This window comes from Triturus cristatus, chromosome 5_2 (genome assembly GCF_964204655.1).
Source record: "Triturus cristatus chromosome 5_2, aTriCri1.1, whole genome shotgun sequence".
In the NCBI taxonomy this organism is placed as follows: Eukaryota; Metazoa; Chordata; class Amphibia; order Caudata; family Salamandridae; genus Triturus; species Triturus cristatus.
The window spans coordinates 36150129-36174716 of NC_140588.1; the positions used below are offsets into that span (position 1 = coordinate 36150129).

Here is a 24588-nt window from a genome sequence, read left to right on the forward strand (position 1 = left end):
CGAGCAGAGGACTTTGAGCTTTGGCCTGCTTTATTCTGACAATTTGCGACCGACTCGGTTATGCAGAGCCAATGAATTAGAGCATCTCAAATAGCCAGATTAGGTAAATATGATGTTCTGAGATTTACTTGAATTGATATAGAAATTCTAAACTTTTGACGAGACAAACGCAACTATAAATCATTATGAAAATTTAGATAAACAAATATTGATTAACAAGAAATAGGAGTTTGTGGTTTTTCATTAAGGGAAATAAGGAATCTGAGTTTTAAATGAGTTTAGCTGGTTCTAAATCACCATCAACCATTCCAACTAATTTGTCTGTCGAACAAGTGGGTGGAGTGCCTTGATGTTTAGGATTAGGGATCTATAGGCGACGGATGTTAATGTATATTTTGTAAAATAACTTTTCTCTCCCTATAGGTTATAAGGTGTTCTCCCCCACATGTCCAGTGCTTGAATTACACACCCCTCCTGTGTGTGTAGACTCGTGAATGGTGACGTGTGAGAATTGGTGTTATGGGCCCCACCAATGAATGCGTGTATGAATGAGTGTGCGTGACGACAGGTCTGCGACGCAGGGAGGATATTGGTATGTTATTCCCCATTTTTCTCAGTCTTGCGCTGGATCGGTATCATTCTGTGGGTGCAGCATTTTCCATATAATTATAGTTTTGCCGCTTTTTGCCACATAATCCATCATCTGCTGTATAATCTGTAGATAAAGAAAAAAAATGCAGTTTCTAGCTCAAAAGAATCAAAAGTTACTAAAAATGCAGCAACATCTTGCTGTGCAGTAAAGGTCCTTCAAAAAGGTTGGCTGGAAACGTTTCAGTTATTTGCGGATGTTTGGATTTTAAACCGGTACTAATGAGATGACGACACCTTTGACCATAACCTGTTAAAGCTACTTAAAAAAAATCAAACTAAGTAATACTATCGCTAAACGTGCTCCATAAGCCACATAATTTACTTTTTTTTGCGTATATTATAGTTAACCCTGACGCATAATTTGGTCCTCATTGGCCACACAGTTCCAGTGGCCCTGAGCGTATGACCCTTCACAAGACTGCGAATATCATTTAAAAACATGCGGCACTCTGCTGATACGCTAGAGGACGGGCTACAGGCGAGGAGAGCAACTTAAACGAGGTTCTAAAATATGTGCTGAATGAAACCTCGGATTTATCAAGCAAAACCTGGGATAGGAGAATGACCCCGGGGATGTGTCAACTGATAAAGGACTTTGGGTAGCTCAGTGCCTACTGGGAGGCACTTCTTTACATACGACTCCAGCCAGAGAGGATTAGAAGAGAGGTCGTATTCATCACCATGTCCGTGAGGCCAAAACCCCATGTTCTGCAAACTCTAAGCGGAGGGTGCCCATTCTACTCTCCCCTTTTAAACCGAGGCCAGGGAGGGGGAGTAGGTCTCCTTCTGTGCGCTATAAAGACCTCCCTCCAGATTCTCACCCGTACTCCCAGGATCCCCTCACAAATCAGGCGCGTGCAACAGCACAAAGAACAGATTCTTCCTACCAGATTTGCAGAGCAGACCGCGGGGTGCTCCAACGTAAAGGCTAGCGGGTGAGGGGAAGTGATGAGGAATGCCGGCTTCCCAGGGCCTGTGGGTGACTCAATCCTGGTCTGAGAGCCACCGGAGCAGGTGTAATCTGCGCTCCTCCTGAGGGCCTTGGAGGGGTTCACAACAGCACTCCGGCACAACAAAGGAGCGGCCCCGCGGCTGCGCCGCAGCCCGGCGACCTCTCCACCATCAGGACCTCTCAAGCCTAGCGCCGCTCCTTTCTGCCTCAACCCGTTGGAGGCCGCGCCGAGCCCAGCTCCCCCGCCCCACCAAGCAGCGCTGCCTGCAAACCCTGGCCCGGACTCTCGCTTCGCTCCTGCGCGCAGATTTCCGGTGCCGAGAATAACGCCCACAGCCCAGAGGAGGGCGGGATGAACCTGACGGAGGTAACCCGGGATGCCTCCAATCACCGGTGTGCTGTTAGCGCTTGTCTCTGAATCCACGCCCTCCGCCTATAGCTCTAGGAATCTCTCATCTTTCCCAACTCTTTGGGCAACAATAATAGGTTTGATTTAACCGACATGTCTAGTCCACCGCACCTACTATTGGCAAGTTATTTTTTTATCTCGTGTATCTTATTGAATAGCGTGGCGTGTGCACTTAATGAGCGGATACTTTTTTCAAGAGTTTTAAAACAAGGTGTACCTCCTCCATACCATATTTGACAACATTTGGGGAACGCTCGCTGGAAAACATGCAGCATCTTTGACAGAATGGCAACACATTTAGGACGATTTGTTAAATAGTAAGTCGAGAATGTGTTCGTAAATGTCACTTCGTTTGAAAGTATTTTATTTGCGTTTAAAATTAGCATTTTCCATTTATGGATTTCTGAATATACAAGCTCAGATAATCTCCGAGAGGCATTTTATCTACATCTTAATTTGTACCAACCGACTGCGATCTTCCTTGCACAATGAAGTACAGCACTCTTTTCTAGTTTTCCACAATGGTGATGTGGTTACTTGGCCAACTACTTCTCCAAATCTTCATTATATTTAATTTCACCATAAGTTCATGTGCGCACCACCATCGGACCTAGTAAACGATCTTTGGGGTAAAGCCATAGCCATTTCTCTCTTTGTGTGCTTGGATGTTTGCATGGCACTTATGGTGCAATAAGGTAAAGGAGATATATATATATATATATAAAAACCAAAGGTTTCAGGGGCGTTATAGTTAGGAATTGGCATTTAAAAAACCTTAGAAATTCACTGAAAAAACCATAGGTTTCAGGGGCGTTATAGTTAGCTGGACATTTCCCTCGTACAAAACCCTAGAAATTCCCCTGTTATAGTTAGTTCAGCTAACTATAACTCGCGCCCCGCAATGCACTGCTGATGACGTCACATATTACATCACTCATGACATGGTCAGTGACATCACTGATGACATCACTGATGATATCATCCATGTGATAAATTAGTGCATCTTCTCACACCCTAATATAACCTTTGATACACCGACTCAAAATTTCAGACGGCCATTTTGAAAACCATAGATACTCCAATACCAATAACTACATACCCACTCATTAACTCTTAGGTCTACATACACCTCCACTCACTCACCTGTACAGTCACTCATACTTACATACTTACAGTCGCTCCGTACAAGACTATCATATGCATTTATACACCTATATAGACACTCACACACCGCCAATCATCCATTGAGGTACTGACACACCTAGTCAGTCATGCAAGTAATTAAACACAGTCCAATTTACTCACCTATACAGTTAAACACACTCAAGTTCACTTACTCATAAAAGTAGTACCACATTCTTACGCTGTTATACAATCATTGATACAAGCACACACTCATCCATACAGCCACTCTCACAATCACACATATACCCACTTGTATACTCTTACACACATATATACTGCCTTTCACATATGTAGTTAGTCACACATGTACCACTGAGATATACATTCAATCCCTAACACACCCATACATACACTCACCCAACCATACAGTCCATCACAGATGCACTCTTAAAACCATGCACCCATAGAATCACCCACTCACACATCTATGCATAGAGTCACACACACCCTACCCACACAAACACTCAGGCACCCATACAGATACTCAGACAACCAATCAATAACCCATATAGACACTCATATAGCTATTCACAAAACTATTCAGCCACTTATACACCTACACACAGACACATACAGACATTCACACAGTTTAGTCACTAGTCTGCAGTAAGATACATTTAATGACTCACTTATAGAGTCAGTTACGCACATAGAAATTCATCCATTCACACACTTGTACACCCACTCATTCTTCAACAGACCTTTCCCTATATATATTAAACATATTAAAACTGTACAGAAACACATACTCACTGGATGATGTAATCAGTGATGTCACTGACCATGTCATGAGTGATGTAATATGTGTCGTCATCAGCAGTGCATTGCGGGTGCGCGAGTTATAGTTAGCTGAACTAACTATAACACGGTAATTTCTAGGGTTTTGTACGAGGGAAATGTCCAGCTAACTATAACGCCCCTGAAACCTATGGTTTTTTTCAGTGAATTTCTAAAGTTTTTTTAAATGCTAATTCCTAACTATAACGCCCCTGAAACCTTTGGTTTTTTCAGTGAATTTCAAAGGTTTTTTAAATGCCAATTCCTAACTATAACATGCATGAAACCTATGGTTTTTTCAGTGAATTTCAAAGGTTTTTTAAATGCTAATTCTTATCTATAACTTATCTCTAAAGATATCATGTTTAATGATTTTGATTCCTAACTATAACTATCTACTGGCGACCGCCAGTAGATAATTACCTACTGGCAGTCACCAGTAGGTAGTTATAGTTAGGACCTATTTTCCATAGGAAATCTGCCACATTCTATTTGGAATAACGTTGGCGTCGATTGATGAATCTTCGCGAAATTTTCCAAACTTTTGGCCAGCTCCGGTCCGCTCCTACCCTGAAAATTTCACGGTGATTCGTCAAGCAGGGGCCGAGAGAAAAGGGGGGTCCCAAAATGCATTTTCCCCATGCATTTTCCCATAGGACCTGTTGACGCAGCTACAGCCCGAAGTGCTGAACGGAATTACACCAAATTTAGCAAAGAGGTAGTCCTCAGTTCAGACTCGTGCCTTTTGCTTAAATGGTATAAATCTGTTCAGTAGTTCCTGAGAAAATCAAAAGTAAAATCACATATATATCTGGGCGGAGCCTAACCACACATCTCATCGTGAGATCTGATTGGCTGTCAGCACTTCATCCAAGAAGTGTTGGCAGCCATCTTGGGACCAATATACATGATAGCACCTCATTAAAAAGCATTGCAGTTAATAGAAGGTTTTAAGACTTTAGTTACATTATAAATCAGTCAGTCAGTCAAATACTTTTGTTCGATTAATAAAAATCAAAAAAAGACATAAACAGAAAATCACATAAGATACAGGACAAAAAGTTAATCAGTTACAATAATAATCACATTGTTAAGATTAAAAAGGATTGAAGTGAACATATTTCATAGGTCCAGTTCAAGGTTAAAAAAATAAATAAAGTACAGTAATATAGATTCGATAAAAAGTCTAACAGGAATTGAGACTCCATAGATAGAAACCACCAACCCATTCACACCAAAGCAATCATGTTATGTCTTAACCGTGCGCTAACACGCTTCTTGTTTATACGGACAGCCGCAACTAGAAAACTTGCTACATAAAAAGCAATGCGAATGCTAGGTAAAAGTTGCAGAAACAAGAGCGCTGGCCGGACTTGTAAGAAACCAGCCCCTTTGAGAAGAGGTAACAGGTATTTTTTCCTAATCTGTGCATAGTGCTCGCAGAACATAATGAGATGTAGTGTATCTTGAGTAGAAAAATTATCGCAATCACATGGGGTTGCATTTTCAGGGGTAGCCCATGTGGGATACAAACCAAGCACAAGATGTATCAAGTTTAAGCGAAATTTGATTAGGAGAAACCTGTGAAAAGGACTGGTTACAAAGGCCAGATAGGGTTCCAGACCAGGAACAGTTAGAAGCACATAGTTCTTTCTAACTAATGGCTTTTTTAGTTCCAGGTCCTCCCTCGCAGCCGTAAGTCGAGTGACCAGAGCAATCTTAATCCCTATAACATCTTTCTTGTTGATACATTCAGGGGAATTAAATAGGTCTGGTCTACCCACTATTGCCAACATCTTTTTAACATAAGCCAGCCAGGGGATTCTATGGGCTCTGTCCAAGGCTAAACAGTCCTTAAGGATCAGGTGGTTTAAAGAAATTTCCTGGTAAAGCCAGGTTTTTAGCCAACAAATGACAGGTGCCACTTTAATTAGGTCTGCGACATACCCCACACCCAACTCTGAATGTATTGTGAAAGTGGGTGTGGACTGAGGGACGGACAGCAAAGATCTTAAAAACATATTCTCCATCCTCTGGATAGAATCGGTATTGGCGTAGCCCCAAATAGCAGAACCATAGGCGGCTATGGCCAAAGATTTGGCTTTATAGACTTTCAGAATAGCCTCCATGGGGCGAGCTCCCAGCTGTTTGGCAAATCCAAGTATTGCTGCGGCCGATCTTGCCACAGAGTTGCCTTTTTGTTTATGTTGCGGGCCCCATGTTCCTTTCTCGTCAAAGATTACCCCTAAATATGTAAAAATGGGGACCCTTTTTACTTCGCAACCTAGGCAAAAAAAAGATTTAGATTTCCTTTTCCTGCTGGCCTGACCAGTGATCATAACCTGAGACTTTTGGGTGTTAATTTTAAGATCTAAAGATGTCATGAAATCTCCAAAAGAGGCCAGTAATCTATCAAGGGCCACACCTGAACGTGCCAGGAGCACGGCGTCGTCAGCGTATAGGAGAACTGGGATCTTAGTATCTCCTGCACGCGGAACGTCCACCGCTGAGTTGGCCAAAGCAGGGTCCAGGGTATTTATATACAGTGTGAAAAGAAGGGGTGCCAATATGCACCCCTGCCTAACACCCCTCTCTGACCTAAAACAGTTGGTACACCTTCCTCCCTGAGTAACTCTCACTGAGGCTAATAAACCGCAGTGAAGGTCCGCCAAGAAACCAACCAGAGGGGGATCCACCCCTATGTCCAATAGGATTCTCCACAGCTTTGACCTGTTAACCAAGTCAAAAGCTGAGGAGAGATCCATAAAGGCCATATACAAGGACCCCTCCTTTGCGATGGTATATTTGCAAATAAGTAAATGAAGGTTTAAACATTGATCCAACGTGCTCCTGTTAGCCCTAAAACCATATTGAGCATTTGATAGTATACTACTGCCCTCAGGCCATGTGGTCAGTCTGCCCAAAATGACTCTGCCTAGGATTTTAACAGCAGAGTCAATTAAGGAAATGGGCCTATAACAGGCCGGATCGCCCCTCTGACCTTTTTTAAAAATTGGGATAATAATAGACTTAGCCCAGGACTCAGGGATATTCTTGTCTCTAGCGGCATTGAAAACATTTGTTAATATTTTGGTCCAGAATTTAGGAGCAGACTTATATAAGTCTGCAAGGACACCATCTGGTCCCGGAGCCTTATTTTTGGGTGTCTCATAAATGGCTTTTTCCACATCCTCCTCCCTAAAGACCGACACTAGACCAACCTGTTTAAAAGGTAATGACCCTTCTAGATGCCCCGGTGAGTGTGAGCTATAAATCTTTTCAAAGTGAGCTAACCACTGCTCGTCAGGGATACTACATTCCATGGGCAAGTTCTCAATACCGGAGAAATAAGAATGATTAATCACTACCCAGAATTTTGAACTATCCCGCAGGGTTTCTTGTGACTGTAAGTTATTCCAAGCATCTTCCTTGATCTCATTTTTGCGGGCTGTGATGGCCTGTTTATATTGTTTCCTCAAGGATACAATCAATGGTCTGTTTCTCGGTGTTTCCTTTAATGCCTTTAAAAGAGCAGAGTGAGCCTTAGTACAATTAGTGTCAAACCATTTTTTTCCTATTTGACCCCCTGATTTAATTTTTACCAAAAGGGCATTATCTACTTGTAGGCAAATAGAATTAAAGGCTTCAACTATCCTCGAGTTGGCATTAGCATGATCTAAGCATATGGCCACCTCCAGTTCAACCTTGTAGGAAAGTAATCGGTGTCACTTTAGCCCATTTCAGCCTCCTATCCTGGTCTTTTTAGACAAGATCTGTTGTCCTTGCAATTCTTATATCTTTAAAAACCAGTGACCCTCCCGGAAGAGCCTCAATTATTACGGGGTTATGGTCGTTAAATACAGAGTCTTCTACCCTGTAGTTTAAAACCAAAGGCAAAATCGAAGTCGAAACAAATATGTAATCAATGACTGATCCTGAATCTATACCTTTAAATGTAAAAGACCTCTCCCCTTTCGTGCAGCAGCCGGATTCAAAGAGGTTTGAGGAAGCCAAAAGGCTCTCCAAAACCTCACCTTTTTAGGTCTCGCGAGCCAAAGGCTTGAAGAGACATTTTGTATGTGGGATTTTCAAAGTGCTACCCACAGTCTTTTGGCTGGCCTAAACCTTGAGTGCACGATCACATGCACGTGCACAGCTGCTCCTCTGCTCATTGCATTCCCCCTCCCTTCTCACCCAGCCCTTTGATGCTCTGCTCGATTACTTTCACTTTCGCCGCTTTGACCCTTGCATTCCCCCCTCCCTTCTCACCCAGCCCTTTGATGCTCTGCTCGCATCTCCCTCCTCCCTGGGCGTGAAGGGAGACAGAGCCATCCTGCATGATTAATGGCTTTTTTTTTTACTGGTGCTAATCTCAGCTACTTCACACAGATGGGCGCCAACAGAGCAAAGTATTTGTGAGGTTATTTAACTTCAGTTAAAGGGGTTTGCGTTTGGCGACGAAATCCCACTAGAAATAACTCTGCCTCCTGAATATGGCTTGATTTAAAAAGAAATACATTTTGCACGCAGCTCCCAAAAGAAAAAAAACGGGGGGTCTGAGTGCTTACTTGCACCCTAACGTCGGGGTGAAATCGTTCAACAAAAGGCATTTATTTTAGTGTGCGGATGACAAAGTTTTTTTTTTTTTTTTTACTGCAGCCCACTTTGATTTTTTTATGCATTTCTTTTCCTTATCAAAATTCGCACTCTTTGAGTTGGTCACAAATGTAGTAAAAATGCCAGCCGAAGGAGGACTCGCTTCCAGACTACTTGAGGTTGCCTCCTTTCCACTGAGCGGCTTTGAAGCACTGGTCCCTCCCTGCCTGTTGGAAGCCTCGAGGGCCTGGGCAGACGCTGAGTTGATTGATGTGTCGAGCACAGAGTTATTATAAATACATCCTCCTCTGAACCCGACTGAGTTTTTTTTTTTCAACAGCGGGGCAAGAACGCACACAGGAGGCGTGCCCTGTACAAACACAGGTGTCCCCGCTCAACTTGTACACGAGACGTTTTCGGCTGGGCGGGGCCGAGCGCCCCAGTCTGCCCGTGGAGTTTTAAAACAACATACTTCACGTAAAACCCAGGCCAGCGTTCCTCGGAATCCTTGTTTGATAACGCCACTAGCCGGTGAGATAGCTCGGTGGGATAATGTGTCTGATGCGTGAATCTTTTTGAAACCAGAGGGCTACAGGTTCGACTGCTACCAGCAGATCCGCGGATTCAGTTCTAGATCCGCGGATTCCATCATAACCTGTGACATTGCATCTTCTACAGAGATCTGTCTGTCGCAAACCCCAGTCCCTTTAACAGAAGCATAAGAAAAAGGCATCTCTTGAAGGGTTTTGATTCTAGTCCACAGAGCACGATTTCCAAATCCAGTGGGTTGGGTTTAGCAAGTGGGATAAGGCACCTGCAGCAGAGGACTGTGAGCATCCTACAGGCCACTGATTTCGATTCCTATAGCACAGCTCAGCAGGTTGACACATCTGCTGCAGAGGTCTGTCTGTCACTTGCAGGTCACAGTTTATATCCACACTGGTGTAGTTGATGTGTGTTATTGTATTCAACATTTGTAGCGTGTCAGCAGCAGCAGTACATAACTGATGACGAGCAAAGGTTACTGTGATATCGTATCTTCAGCGTTTCAAGACTATTTAGACTGTGCCAGATTTGTTTTTTAGTTATAAAACTCGCATTTGCACCTTAACGTCGACTTTTTTATGACGTTTGTGATTTTTCCTGGCTTTTGTGAAAATGTTACAACTGTAACAAGCATGTACAATGCAATAGGTCTCGCATTTACGCGAGTTTGAGCTATTCACATTGCAAATAACAATGCCTTTTATTTGTGTTTTCGTTTTTCAAACATAAATAAAAGGCATCGTCATTTACAATGCCAATAGCTTAAACTCGCGTAAATGCGAGACCTATTGCATTGCAAATGCTTGTTTAGTATGTTCAAAGTGTGTGGGTGATGAATTGGGAAATCCCTCATCATCATCCACAATGCAACCCAGACTGCAGGGATGGATATTAAAGTCACCCATCAGGATGACCTCAAAGCTATTATGTGACGCTCTGAATTTGTCCAGAACCTCCCCCAGAGATTCTAGATGCTGGTTTAGACTGACACTATTTAAAGAATTATAAAAATTAATAAGAAACAGGGTAGGGGAATTTACAACCACTAGTTCTACGACCAGGCAATGTTGGGAACCTGATTCTAACTGTTTAGCAGAACCTTTTAAATTCAATGAGACCAGGAGTGCGAGGCCCCCCCTCGCCCTACCCGCCAGGCTGGGTGTGGCTGGGATATAAAAATTGACATAACCATCCAAGAAGAAACTGTTCGAAGTATCCCAGGTCTCTTATAATGCAATAATATCGTGTGACTTGACATATCCAGCCCATATCTCGTCTTGGGTTTTAGATCTAATGCCTGCAATATTCCAACTTAAGATCTTACATGTGGTCTTAGTACAGGACTCATTCGCTAGTGTATTTACCTCGCTTCTACCCTTAAACCCTCCTGTAAGGGTGTTTAGTATAGGGGACATAATAGGGGGCAACCCCTCTAATGCCGGTCAAGCTAGGGCTACCGGATAACATACGTTGTTGGTAAGATCAGAGGAGTATGTAGCAGGCATTGGGTTGATTCCCCGTCTTGCCTGGTCGTGACCAGATCTTGCAGAGACATTAGAATTAAAATTATAAAAATACCCCAAATCATGTACCCTTATTTCTGACCGGTCACATATGAATGAGTGATCACAGATAAAAAGCACCACACGTCTATCCGCAAAGTTAATAATGATGGAATCCCCTGGGACATCTTTAGGTCTAGGGCCCACCCAGCTGACTCTTCTGGCAAAGAGAATCTTCCCGTCCATTAAGTTCGGGATCGGTCTATTCTTACTTAGCCAGAAAATAACTTTATTTTTAAGTTGTTGGTAGGATTCCGCTATACCATCTTTCAGTTCGGGGACACCAGTCAGAACGATAACATAGGGTGTAGAGTCTGGGGGGAGATGAATGTGAATATTGGGGGATTTATTAGTTCTATCCCCAGAATCCATATTTACACCTTTATGCACATCCTTAGTTACGGTGTTAATGCCTGATAGACCCCTTATGCTAACCCTATCCTGAGTGCCACCTTGAATAGTGGCGATATCTTTAAGCAGAGTGCTAGGGGGAGCAGCCCTGGAATTAGTTTTAGAGGACGCAACAGGGGCAGAGGGAGAAGATGGCAGGACAGAAAAAGTAGGATTAACCCTAATGAGATTATCACTTTCCTTATTGACTAATTTGATAACATTTTTCAATGAACAGAAATTATCTAACATGGTTTGCTCAAGTCGTTCGACCTTTTCATTAACCACTTTTACCCTTTCCAAGAGTGGCAGTAATAAAGAACGGACCATTTGCTCGATCTGAAAAATCAGATCGCCATGTTGAGGCAGGTCCGAAGGTCTATTGTTAATCTCGCCCAAAAGTGAGTTATCAACAGCTTGAGCCTCACCTGTTACCAATGACAAATTTGTAGTAATATTAGGGTGCTTTGCCTGTCTCCCTTCCTGAGTCAGACCATCTCTTTTCCTTTTAAGGATAGCAGGCTTAGCTACTTTTCTACTGGCTCTTGTCTGGGGGTAGCTAGAGACAGGTTTAGGAAAATTAGAAGCGCTACCTATTATGGTGGCAACTTCTCCCGGTGCATCAATCAAGTCATTTTGGGCAGATGATATAACATTGCTATCCCCGGTATTATCCCGCTGCGCTTGTTCACCTAGAGCCTGCATACCTAAATTCTTAGGGGATTTTGCTAGAGCAAGTGCTCCCAAAGACGAGCGTTTAGCTTGAATTAGCTCTGAGGGTAAACGGCGCTCAGTAATAGCCAGTTCATGCTCTAGCACTGAAACTGCTCTGGTAATGAAATTATCAAGGGTACCAGACACAGACCCACACCTTCCGGTGTGCTTCCCCTTGGCCGCCATCATGTACTTAGGGCGCACCAGTGGGAATATGGTGTCAAAACAGTGTCAACAGTACACAAAGAGCAAACATGCAAAAAGGGTTTCACCATAAACCTTTCAAATTAATAAATAAAACCTCAGATCTCAATTACAAACACAATAAACGCTACCATATGATGTAAACAGCGTGAGAGCTCAATTCTACCTTCTACGCTGGGACACATATGACAGTGTTAGGGGGTTGGCCCAGCCCAGTCAGGAACAGTCAGGGACGAGCAAGGACGGGCCCGCCCTTGGCCCGGGCTTTGCCCGCGCGCGTCCCGCGCTGCGGGGGCACCTCGTGGGCTTTATCGTGGCCCGGCGCTGCCGCGTAGCGTCACTGGCGTGCGCGGCCGCCGAGAATGCAGGGAGTTGTAGGCCGTTCCCCTCACGGCGGCGTTCAAACCTGAATGGCGCCGAAAACACAGTCCGCTTCTCAGGCTGCCGCTGCGCCGTTCCCCTCACGGCTGACCAAAGTTCTGTCCACAGGTAAGGCGTCCCCTTATAAATCTTTGTTGATGGTACCATACTAATTTTAGGAATTCTGGTGTGTTCTAAGGTGATTTTACCATGTGAAAAGGCCTTCTGCTGTGATATCATGAATCATGTTTGAGAGAGAACTATTTTCTCAGGCTTTTCCCACAGAGGTTTGGAAGGTGATATATAAGCTAAACTGAGAGCATATTTTCTGTAAATTCACATTATCTTTCTCAGTCATGTGAGAATGAAGTCTGACATTCTCAGTAAAACATGTACATCCAACAAGGGCAGCGACTGTCAGTTGATTCCTTTGTGTTCTACTGCAGCTTCCCAGAGTGTTCTAAAGAACAACTAGAGCGCTAACAGTCCTACTTATGACAAACGTATGGCACACCTGAAGCCATCTTGGTTGGAATAAAGTGGTAACTCTTAAAACATTTAATTTAAAAAGGAACAAAATGAGGGGGTTCATTTTGCCATAGAAAGTATAATTAGTGCTGCAGAAAGAAAAATTAGGGCACATTTTGAGTGACTTCTCAAATTCTCTTCTATTTCATAAAAAAATTCTGACATGCAGACTGAAACATGCACTTTCAATACCAGCAGCAGACTACCCCGGTGAGCAGTAGCTTTACTACAGTGATCTAATAAGCAACTAGAGTGCTAACATTCTGACTTATGGCAAATGTGTGACACATCTGAATGCCTTCTTGATGGAATCAAAGTAAAAAAATGAAAGTATTTCCTACTGAGGAGACTGTAGTAAATGAGGAAATTAGGAAACACCATAACAAATAAATCTCCCAAAATGGCCACTAGAGACAAAAGAGCCCAAATGTAGCCCAAATATCACCCAGATGTAGCCCAAGTATAGCCCAATGACAGAATGTCCCAGAGTGTTCTCACGAACAACTAGAGTGCTAACAGTCTTACTTATGACAAAAGTATGGCACACCTGAAGCCATCTTGATTGGAATAAAGTAACACTTAAAACATTTAATTTACAAAGGAACAAAATGAGGGGGTTCATTTTGCCATAGAAATTATGATTAGTGTAGCAGAAAGAAAAATTAGGGCACATTTCGACTTCTCATATCCTCTTCTATTTCATAAAAAAATGGTGACATGCAGACTGAAACATGCACTTTGAATACCAGCAGCAGACTTCCCTGGTGAGCAGTAGCTTTACTACAGTGATCTAATGAGCAACTAGAGTGCTAACATTCAGAATTTATGGCAAATGTGTGACACATCTGAATGCCTTCTTGATGGAACCAAAGTAAAAAACTGAAAGTATTTCCTACTGCAGAGGAGACTGCAGTAAATGAGGAAATTAGGAAACTTCATAACAAAGAAATCTCCCAAGATGGCTACCAGAAACAAAAGAGCTCAAATGTAGCCCAAATATCACCCAGATGTAGCCCAAGTATAGCCCAATGACAGAATGTCCCAGAGTGTTCTAACGAACAACTAGAGCGCTAACAGTCTTACTTATGACAAAAGTATGGCACACCTGAAGCCATCTTGATTGGAATAAAGTGGTAACACTTAAAACATTTAATTTACAAAGGAACAAAATGAGGGGGTTCATTTTGCCATAGAAATTATGATTAGTTCTGCAGAAAGCAAAATTAGGGCACATTTTGACTTCTCAAATCCTCTTCTATTTCCTAAACAAATTCTGACATGCAGACTGAAACATGCACTTTTAATACCAGCAGCCGCCTTCCCTGGTGAGCAGTAGCTTTACTACAGTGATCTAATGAGCAACTAGAGTGCTAACATTCAGAATTTATGGCAAATGTGTGACATATCTGAATACCTTCTTGATGGAATCAAAGTAAAAAACTGAAAGCATTTCCTACTGAGGAGACTGCAGTAAATGAGGAAATTAGGAAACTTCATAACAAATAAATCTCTCAAGATGGCCACCAGAGACAAAAGAGCCCAAACGCAGCACAAATATCACCCAGATGTAGCCTAATGACAGAAGTGTGCAAAACACTTATTTTTTGTGTATTTGCAGTTTTATATAGTGCAGACTTGTCAGGTATTGGAGTGCTTTACATGAGCATTGGTTACATCACACAAGATCAAATTAATTTTGGTTGTAGACATGGGGAGATTAAGTGATTTGACCAGAATCACAGAATGTTGAGCTGAAGCAGAAACTCCAACCTGGTCCCCCAGTTGCAAAGTCTGCAGCTCTGGAAGTAACACCACATCCTCTCCCCTAGGTGCAACATTTAATCAAGTGGTCAACTGGATAAAAAAACATAAAGATTACAAATTAAAAGTTCTTTGTCGCTATTTGAAAACTCAGAAAAAATGTCCTCATTTTAGTTTTTTAGAGCACTAACCATAATTTTGATGCAAATAAGACCCTCTCATATATGTAATTTCTAAAGGAAATACTCTAGGTATTACAGTTTTGATTACATCAAGATGACGTCAGGCGTTCCACACTTTTGTAATAAATATAGAATGTTAGCAATCTAGGTGTTCATTGGGATACTGTTGAGAGGCAGAGGCCAGGGGCACGGACTCTGAAAATTGAAGGCAGGTAGGAGAGTACAGATGCAACAATGTGACCACACTGGGCAGGCAGGAAGGGCAGTGGCAGCACAACAGACTATGGAGGGCAATGGAAAGGGGGGCAGGGGCAACAAACCAACAATACAGGACTGGCAAGAGAGGCTGTGGCAATATAATAGACCATTGTGGGCAGAAGGAAGAGGCAGTGTTAGTACAACCATACATGCCAACAGACCCGTTTCAGCCAGGAAACACCCAATGTTTTTAAGCTCAAATGGGCTTTATTTGATCTATCTCCTGTCTACAATCTCCTCTTTTTCAATGTAACTCAAAGGGGAAAATCAATACCCCAGTTTTTTTTCAAAATCTCCCTCTTACCAAGTTCAAAATGTTCGCAAATATGGTACATTGGATCATGGTAGACAGGAGGAATTGGGGTAGGGACATGGACTCGGATAACAGAGGACAGGAGGGACATGGAGAGGTGCACCAAACGGACCCTACAGGGCAAGCATCAGGGTGTGCAGCAGCACAATACACCACACAGCGCATGCGGGACGGGAGTGCAGCACAACAATCCATAAAAAGCAATAGGGAGAGGACAGGACAGGACCATGCACATGGACAACAGAGAACAGAGGGGAAAGAGGCAATGGTAGCTAGCTGACCATAATGGACAGACAGGAGAGAAAGCTGCAGCATAACAGACCATAAAGGGCAGGAGGGACGGATCAGGGGCATTACAATGGAACAGACAAGCCAGGAGGAAGGGAATAGGGGTCTGCACATGGAAACAGAGGGCTGGGGGCAAGGGGGCAGGGCAGGAGCAGCAAGATGACCATGGAGGTCAGGCAGGATGGGCACTAGAAACAAGACACACCATGGAGAGCAACAATGAGACTATGATGGCATACATACAGACCATGGAGGGAAGGTGGGAGGGGGTCAGGGGCAGCTAGCTGACCACACAGGGAAGTGGGAGGGGCCATGGCAGCACAGAAGACCATGCATGGCAAGCGGGAGGGTTAGTGGCAGCACAATGGCTATGATGGGCAAGAAGGAGGGTGCAGGGGTATGCACAAAGGACCATGAAGGATAGAAGGGAGGATCAGGACCTGGGCACAGACAAGAGAGTTCAGGGGAAGGGGCCTCACAACAGACCGCGCGGGGCAGGCAGGAGAAGCAGTTGCAGCACAACAGACCAGGGAGGGTAGAAGGGTGTGGCAGTAAAATGGACCATGGAGGACAGGAGGAAGGGGATAGGGGCATGGCATGTGGACAGGCAGGGTGGAGGTGGCAGGGACAGGTTACAGTCATCTGACAATACTAGGCAGGTGGGAGGGGAGTGGCAGCTCAACAGAACACTCGGAGTAGATAGGAGTGGCAGGTCCATGGAACATGGTGGGCAAAAAGGATGGAGCAGGGGCATGCACAAAGACATCGGAGGGTTGGGGGAAGGAGAATAGGGGCAGCAAGCTAAGCACAGAGGCTAAGCAGGAGGTCAATGATGGGCCATAGAATTGGGCAGTGGAGGACAGGAGGAGTGGACTGGTACATCATGCTAAATGGAAGGCAGTGGCAGCACATCAGACCATGCATGGCAGGAGGGAGGAGGCTAGTCCATGGATTCAGACAACAGAGGATAGGGAGGAGGTGGATGGGGCAGCAAGCTAACTGTTCAGAGAAGGTGGGTATTAGGAACTTTATTGTTTTTAAAATGTGTGTCTGTGCGAACTACTTAAAATATGAACAAGTATGCAGCATAATCTCACTTTTATTCAGGAAGAAGAGGATGTTTGTGATTGTGACTCCGGGCTCATTTGGCAGAAACACCCCCTGACCCTCCACCCCCCATCGCAAAATGTAATGCCCGTAAAAAAGGGTAGGTGGACGCAGTGTTATATAGTGTTATATAGAACATAGTCCTGAGAGCACGATTGAAAATGAAAAATAGATATAGTATATGGTATAAACTATGCACCAAAAAGTGTGATATAAGATGAACCGGGGCGTGAAATATAATATGCAATACATTGTACGCGAGATAGCACAGGCACTACCGCGTGCTCTGCGATATGCGCCTTAGAGTGTAATATGCACAGGGCAGTGTTGTGTATAACCTAACAAGTCTCTAAAGTTGTAATATAAAATATGTGCTGGGGAGTGTAACATTGCATATGCACTGTGACAAAGATATGGATCCCAGATTGTAATATGTATGGCATAGCGCTGTGCGTTATAACATAGGCATCGAGGAAGGCACTTTAGATGGGGCAATATAACCCGTGCGAAGGGAAGTGTGGCATGACATATTCACGGGGTGGTGTTACAGTGCACATGGGCTAGAGAGTGTCATAGCATACGCACTAGCTGGTCGAATACAACACAGAGGTGTGAGGCACTCGGCGGGCACTGGTGGGTGTAACACAGCATTGGGCTCATCCAGGAGCACTCTGTGACTCTCAAGTGAGATTCGTCTCCTTTCCAGAGAGTAAAATAAAAAGTATTACACATCCGGCGGTGGATGTGTGTTTTATTAACCGTGAGGGGGGTTTCTTGCATAGTTTGGTAGAAGTTTTGTCGAATCCCCTTTGAATGGCTTGGTGTGCGTGTATATTAAATGTGCCCATCAATAGCTACCCATGTTTGTATAAATAAACGACAAGGGTGTCTACTTGGAGAGTACCCAACGGCGGGGGCGCCGGGATTAGGCACGGTAGGGCGTCAGACACGTCAGAGCTTCACTAGCGGTATAAATACATTCCATGTGGATTCATTCTATGCATAGTCGCCTTTTAATGAATATCACGCAAATTGTCATGGTGATAGGTACATACGGTTTATCCAGCATGTCCTAGGTGTTTCTATAAATATATATTTTGTAAAAATAATAAAAAACAAAGGCCGGCCCCGGGGGATGGGGTCCCCGGGGCCATAAGTGGCCTGAGGAGGGGGGCAACGCAGCCCCCTCCTAAATATTTTTTTTTAAAAAGGCCATGACCCGGGGGTTGGGGTCCCGGGTGACGATTAAGGCCTTGGGAGGGCCAAATAAATTTTTTTCAACAAAAAAAATTAGGGTGCAGGCCCTGGGAGATGGGGTCCCCAGGGCCAGTAAATTAGAAAAAGAAGGGGGGCCACACAGCCCTCCTTCTTAAAAAAATAAAATAAATAAAAGACCGGCATCGTGCCGGAGGCCACGCCCCCTTCCTTGCAGCACTCTGCAAACGCCCCCCCTGGCCAGTTGTAAGTTGGGGAATTGATTCCCCTTCAATACTGAGGGTCCCTGAGGGCCAACTAGCCCAACGGGTATCTCCAGTATGCGCCAGGGAGCTGTGTTGCAGACAGGTGTTCTGAGGCCACGCCCCTTTTTACACCTCTATGCAACGCAGCTCTGTGGCGCTTACTGGAGGTACCTAGTGGGCTAGTTTGACCCTAGGGACCCTTAGGATTCAAGGGGACTTAATCTCTCAACTTAGAACGGCCACAGGGCGCGTTTATACAGTGGTGAAGGGAGGGGACGGGGCCTGAGGTGACGTGTGCAAACACGCCCTGTGGCGCGTTTTAAGTTAGGGAAATAATTCCCTTTCAATCCTAAGGGACCCTGGGGGCCAACTAGCCCACCAGGTGCTTCCAGTAAGCGCCACTGCTCTGCGTTGCAGAGAGGTGGTGCAGGCCGTGCCCCTTTTTACACCTCTCTGCAATGGCGCTTACTGGACGAACCTAGTGGGCTATTTTGCCCCTAGGGATCCTCAGGATTCAAGGGAACTTAATCTCCCAACTTAAAAAACGGCCACAGGGCGTGTTTACACAGTGGGGAAGGGCGGGGCGGGGCCTGAGGTGACGTGTGCAAACACGCCCTATGGCGCGTTTTAAGTTGGGGAAATAATTCCCCTTCAATCCTGAGGGTCCCTGGGGGCTAACTAGCCCACCAGGTGCTTCCAGTAAGCACCACTGAGCTGCGTTGCAGAGAGGTGGTCCAGGCCGTGCCACTTTTTACACCTCTCTGCAACGCAGCTCTGTGGCACTTACTGGAGGTACCTAGTGGGCTAGTTGGACCCTAGGGACCCTCAGGATTCAAATAAACTTAATCTCCCAACTAAAAACGGCCACAGGGCGTGTTTACACAGTGGGAAAGTGAGGGGACGGGGCCTGAGGTGACGTGTGCAAACACGCCCTGTGGCGCGTTTTAAGAGGTAGTTTTAATCCCCTGTCCTATTATATACTAGGGGCTTACAGAGGAGGTCATGCTGATCACAGGGGGACCCCAACGCATAGTGTTCCCTAGCGTATGTAGGTGTTTTCACTGTATTCTGAGTGTCTTTTAACATAGCACTGGCTCTAGGACTGCTTAGGCAGACTCAGTTACCACCAGTATCCGTCTGAAAATGTAGAGGGTACAGGATGATTTTGCAACAAGGCTTCTTTCTGCTCTTCTGTTTGTTCTTTCTGCACGTTATCCTTCTTCCTGCACTTTTCTTCGTCTTTGAGGACTTCTGTTGCTTCTTTCTGCATTTCTTTTTTTTCTTTCTGTGCATTTTTTCTTCTTTCTTCACATGTCCTATCTCTGTAGGCATAGTTAGAAATTAGCATTCAAAAAACCTTTGAAATTCACTGAAAAAACCATAGGTTTCAGGCACGTTATAGTTAGGAATTAGCATTTAAAAAACCTTAGAAATTCACTGAAAAAAACATAGGTTTCAGGGGCGTTATAGTTAACTGGACTTTTCACTCGTACAAAACCATTGAAATTCCCCCGTTATAGTTAGTTCAGCTAACTATAACTTGCGCGCCCGCAATGCACTGCTGATGACGTCACATATTACATCACTCATGACATGGTCAGTGACATCACTCATGACATCACTGATGACATCTCAAATGTGATAGAGTGGCAGACCTCCTCTCCCCCTAATATAACCTTTGATACACACATTCAAAAATAGAAACTAAAATTTTCAAAACAATGGACATACCAATATCAGTTACAACAACCTATTCAGTAATTCTAAGATCCACATACACTCATTCACCAACAGTCCTGTACAGTCACTCATACATGTACTCACTCATCATATGTACTCATACACCTATACATCCTGTTACACAACACCACTCATCCATAGAGTTACTCACACACATAGTCACTCATGCTAATAAAGAATCAAACATCCATTTACTTGCATATACAGTTATACACACACCACCACACTTACTTCTACAGAAATTTACACATACTTAGTCTTTTAAACAATCACTTATAGAAACACATACTTATACATGAAGGAACTCTTTCAATCTCTCACTCTCACATATACTCACTTATATACACCAATAGTCACATATACTAGTTTAAAACATATGTAGTTACTCATAAATACACTATTGAGACAGTCATTCACTCACTAACACACCCATGCACACACTCATCCACCCATACAGTCCTGCACACATGCTCTCTGTAACACATACAAACAGTGAGTCACTCATTCATGCACCTATGCACTACGTAATACCCCCCACCGAACCATACAGACACTCAGACACTCATACTGATACTCAAAAAACCAACTAATAACCTATATAGACACTCATGTAGCTACTCACCAACCCATGCAGCCACTTATACACAAAGTGAGAGACTGATACAGATATTTACATATTTAAACATTACTCACTAAGCCATGTATTCACTAAGATACACTTAATCAGTCAGTTATACAATCAAGTTTTCAAAAACAAATCATCCATTTAGACACTTATATACCCATTTATTCTTCCATCAACCTTGAGATATACATATATAAACATATGTAATTTTCAGAAAAACACACATTCGCTGGATGATGTCATCAGTGATGTCATTTGAGATGTCATCAGTGATGTCATGAGTGATGTCACTGACCATGTCATGAGTGATGTAATATGTGACGTCATCAGCAGTGCATTGCGGGCGCGCGAGTTATAGTTAGCTGAACTAACTATAACGGGGGAATTTCAATGATTTTGTACGTGTGAAAAGTCCAGCTAACCATAACGCCCCTGAAACCTATGTTTTTTTCAGTGAAAATATATATATATATATATATATATATATATATATATTTTTTTTCTTAATCCTAGTGGACCCACTTGAACCTCTCAGTTTTGCATGACACTTGTTCTGACAGCCTTGAAAAAGTCCATAGTGCTGAAACACATCAGCTGTATCTGTTCTTCAGAGATCTCCAGCGGTTACTCGCAACCTAATAGATCTAACAAGGAGCAACATATTTCTGCAGCATCTGTGTTACCTGTGTACAGTTTGCAACAAATATTTATTTATTTATTTGAAAAGTTTTATAAAGCGCGAACAAGACCCAGACGCGTATCGGAGCGCTGTACAAATAAGAAACTAACATTGACATGAAGAAACAGTATGAGGACAATACAATAAGACAATATAAGAGGAACCGGAAGATAAAAAGTAAATGTGGGTGCTAGGGGAAAACGAGGTAGCACGTGATCAAACAGGTAAAAGCCCCACTAGACTGGGCCGTGCAGGTTTAGCAGCGCACTAAGTCAAAAGAACAACAAAATACATTTCAAAACAAAAAGTAAAAATTATTGTCAAGCATACATTTCAAAACACAAAGTAAAAATGATTGTCAAGCAAGAGAAGGAAGTGTCTAGCAAATGACATAGAGGCTAGTGTTGATGATGTTCATCCAAAAGTAGCCATTTGACCTGTTTTTTGAAAGAAGCAGTCGAGGGGTTGGTTCTGGTCTCCGTCAGAAGGGCATTCCAAATTCTTGGAGCCAGCCCTCAGAAGGTGCGATTGTAAGTTCTTTTTTTGTTGAATTTAGGTGGTTTCAGTAGTAGGGTATTGGAGCTTCTTAAGTTCCGACTGGAACCGGAGAGCTCAAATTTTTTTGCCAGGTAAACGGGGCTATTGAAATGTATCGCTTTATGCCCTCGTGGAAATCAATAGTCATCCTCCGTCGTTATTGAATGAGGAAATTAGGTGCCTTCAGTACGCAGACGATCTAGTAGTCTTAAGTCAAACTCCAATCGGCTTACAACAAGGAATGAGTGCCTTAGCAAAATATTTGACAGCACAAGGGCTAGAATTAAATTTATTAAAAACAAAGGTCGTACGGCTAGTGGTTGCCAAAAACAAAACCAAGAAATTCCTATGGCATATAGAGGGGAAAAAAGTCGATGCAGTCGCCTCCTACAAATATCTTGGATTCTCGGTAGAACAAAAATTGAGTTATAAATCACAGCTCATCTCAATGAGGTCAAAATCTCAAGACCTGATACATGGTTTTAACGTATTAAAAAAGAAACTAAGCTGGCCATCATGCGGCAATTTATTAACAGTCATGCAAGCACAGTTAATGCCAAGAGTAACCTATTTCACTGAAATAATGAAAGGATGTGACATCCCCGCCTTGAACAAAATACAAACAAAAGTCTACAAAAAATTTTTCAGATCCAACAAAGTGCATCACCTGCCCAGGTGCGGCTAGAGTTTGGCTTATTAAATGAGGAATTTCACAGCAATGGCGCCTTCATGAAATTATGCTGGAGGTTGCGTGCTTCTGAAAACGGGACCATAGACCACCTATGCTGGACAGAAATAGACAGACAAAAAGAAAAAGCAAGGATCCTGGGATAGTTATTTAAACCAGGTGATAGAGGACCTCTCTGCCCAAGACATTTGGAATCTTAGTATAGGAAAAAAGGCATTCAATAAACTAATAAATACGACAATAAAATCCTTGTCTCACTCAGCGGATGAGAATACCTTACTGCAAAGACAGCATGCCTGGACGGTTATCAGCTCATATGGGAAAAGGAAGCCTCAGGAATATCTATCAGCCTTTTTCTCGCTTACCCTAAAACATCAATTTATGAGGCTGCGTCTTGGCATGTGGGAAACAAAAGATTTAATCCCAGCATGGAAGGATAAAAGGGAAAATCGAGACTGCAGACTATGCGGATACAAAGACGAATCTATTCAACACATTTTTTGTGTATGCCCAAAGTTATTAAAAGAACGAAGTCTCTATTAAAAACACTATTGAATAGTTTGAATATACGATCATGTAGAGAAGCTGTAATCACCTGGCTCACCTGGACCTCAATCCCCCTAGTATGCAGGGGGGTGAAACTTTTAAATGTGTATTTAAAAGAAAGCGGTTTAAACTCTGTGGAGAGCGAAATCAATTTTCAAATACTATTGGACAACCAGAAAAATTTCGAAGAGTTAAATGCCATTTAATAATAAGGATGTTAGAAATACATGAACTTCTTAAACCTTTGTTTTAAATAAAATTTTAAACATCTGTTGCACAAAAGTACCTTATAGACTAACTGTGTAAAATTCTACTAATGATTTTATGTGTTTATATAAGTATGTAGTAGTACTATTTTTAAATGTCATTTGGTGTAATGGTTTTTGTTTTTTAAAAGACCGATCACCCTAAATAAAAATCTTGTATTGCTTTATGTGACAGACAAGCTATCTTGAAGCGGATCCTTGCTTCAAAGGGAAGCCAGTTAAGTTGAATTAAGTCAGGTGTAATATGCTCATGCTTTCGGGAGCCTGTGATTAGTCTGGCCGAGGGTTTTAGTGTAGCTCTTAGCGCAGCTAACCTAGATTTAGGAAGCCCAGCTAGGGTCACCAAGCCATATTCCACTCGTGCGATAACTAGGGATTGGACTGCTGACTGGATGTCCTCGGGAGGTAGGAAAGGTTTGATTTTCCTAAGGGTGTTGAGCTGATGATTGGCACTCCTAATGGTGGCACTGATGTGACCTTGCATGTTTAGGAATTTGTCCAGGATGACACCTAAAGAACAATCGGAGTCCACCATATGAGGGGTACAGTTGAGTGCTGAGATTTTTTTGATCCAGTTTTGCAGGGGTTAATCAGGAGAAATTCTGTTTTGAGGGTATTTAGTAACAGATGATTATGTGTTAGCTATTGTTGAGTTTTTTGAAGTGCCCCATTAAGAATTTTAATGTCATCTGGAGAGGAGATCTTCAAATACAGTTGAATGTCATCCACGTACATATGGTACTGAATGTTAGCACCGTTCAGAAAAGCAGTTAGAGGTTCATTGAAGAGATTGAAGAGCATGGGCGAAAGTGCAGATCCTTGAGGTACCCCAATAGAGACCGTGGTGCTGGCAGTCAAAGATTGGTTGACTTTGATTCTTTGGGTTCGGTTTTGCAGGAAAGAGGCGAACCAATTTAAGACAGGGCCAGATAACCCCATCCTATATTGAAGAAGGGTAACAAGTTATCATGTTTGATAGTGTCAAAAGCAGAGGACAAGTCCAGAAGAATTAGAGGACAAGGCGCATCTTGGTCAAGAGCTCTCAAGGCGTCATCAACAATGTGAGTTAGAGCTGTTTCTGTACTATGACCTGTTCTAAAGTCTGACTGGTGTCGATCTAGAAGCTGACATTTCTCAATGTGGTTGCAGAGCTGTGTGTGAACGCATTTCTCAAGCAATTTCGCTAAAGACATGATGCTGGTGACCGGCCGGGAGCAGCAAGGAATTCCAGCAGGCATTGTTTTTGGGAGAACGCCTCCGCACG

The 24588-nt window shown here is 43.2% G+C and overlaps 1 protein-coding gene across 7 annotated transcripts in view; it reads right to left on the bottom strand.

The window, feature by feature from the left end:
- The window catches only part of MSANTD3 (Myb/SANT DNA binding domain containing 3), a 324673-nt gene extending 322767 nt beyond the window's left edge, over nucleotides 1-1906 (bottom strand). For 6 of the 7 annotated variants that reach the window (XM_085606803.1, XM_085606801.1, XM_085606802.1 and 3 more), the window contains exon 1: nucleotides 1539-1893. The gene's annotated coding sequence lies outside the window, so the exon portion shown is untranslated. Of the gene's footprint in view, nucleotides 1-1538 lie in introns of all 7 variants that reach the window. The other variant, XM_085606797.1, reaches the window with a different exon arrangement.
- Nucleotides 1907-24588: the final 22682 nt, after the last annotated feature.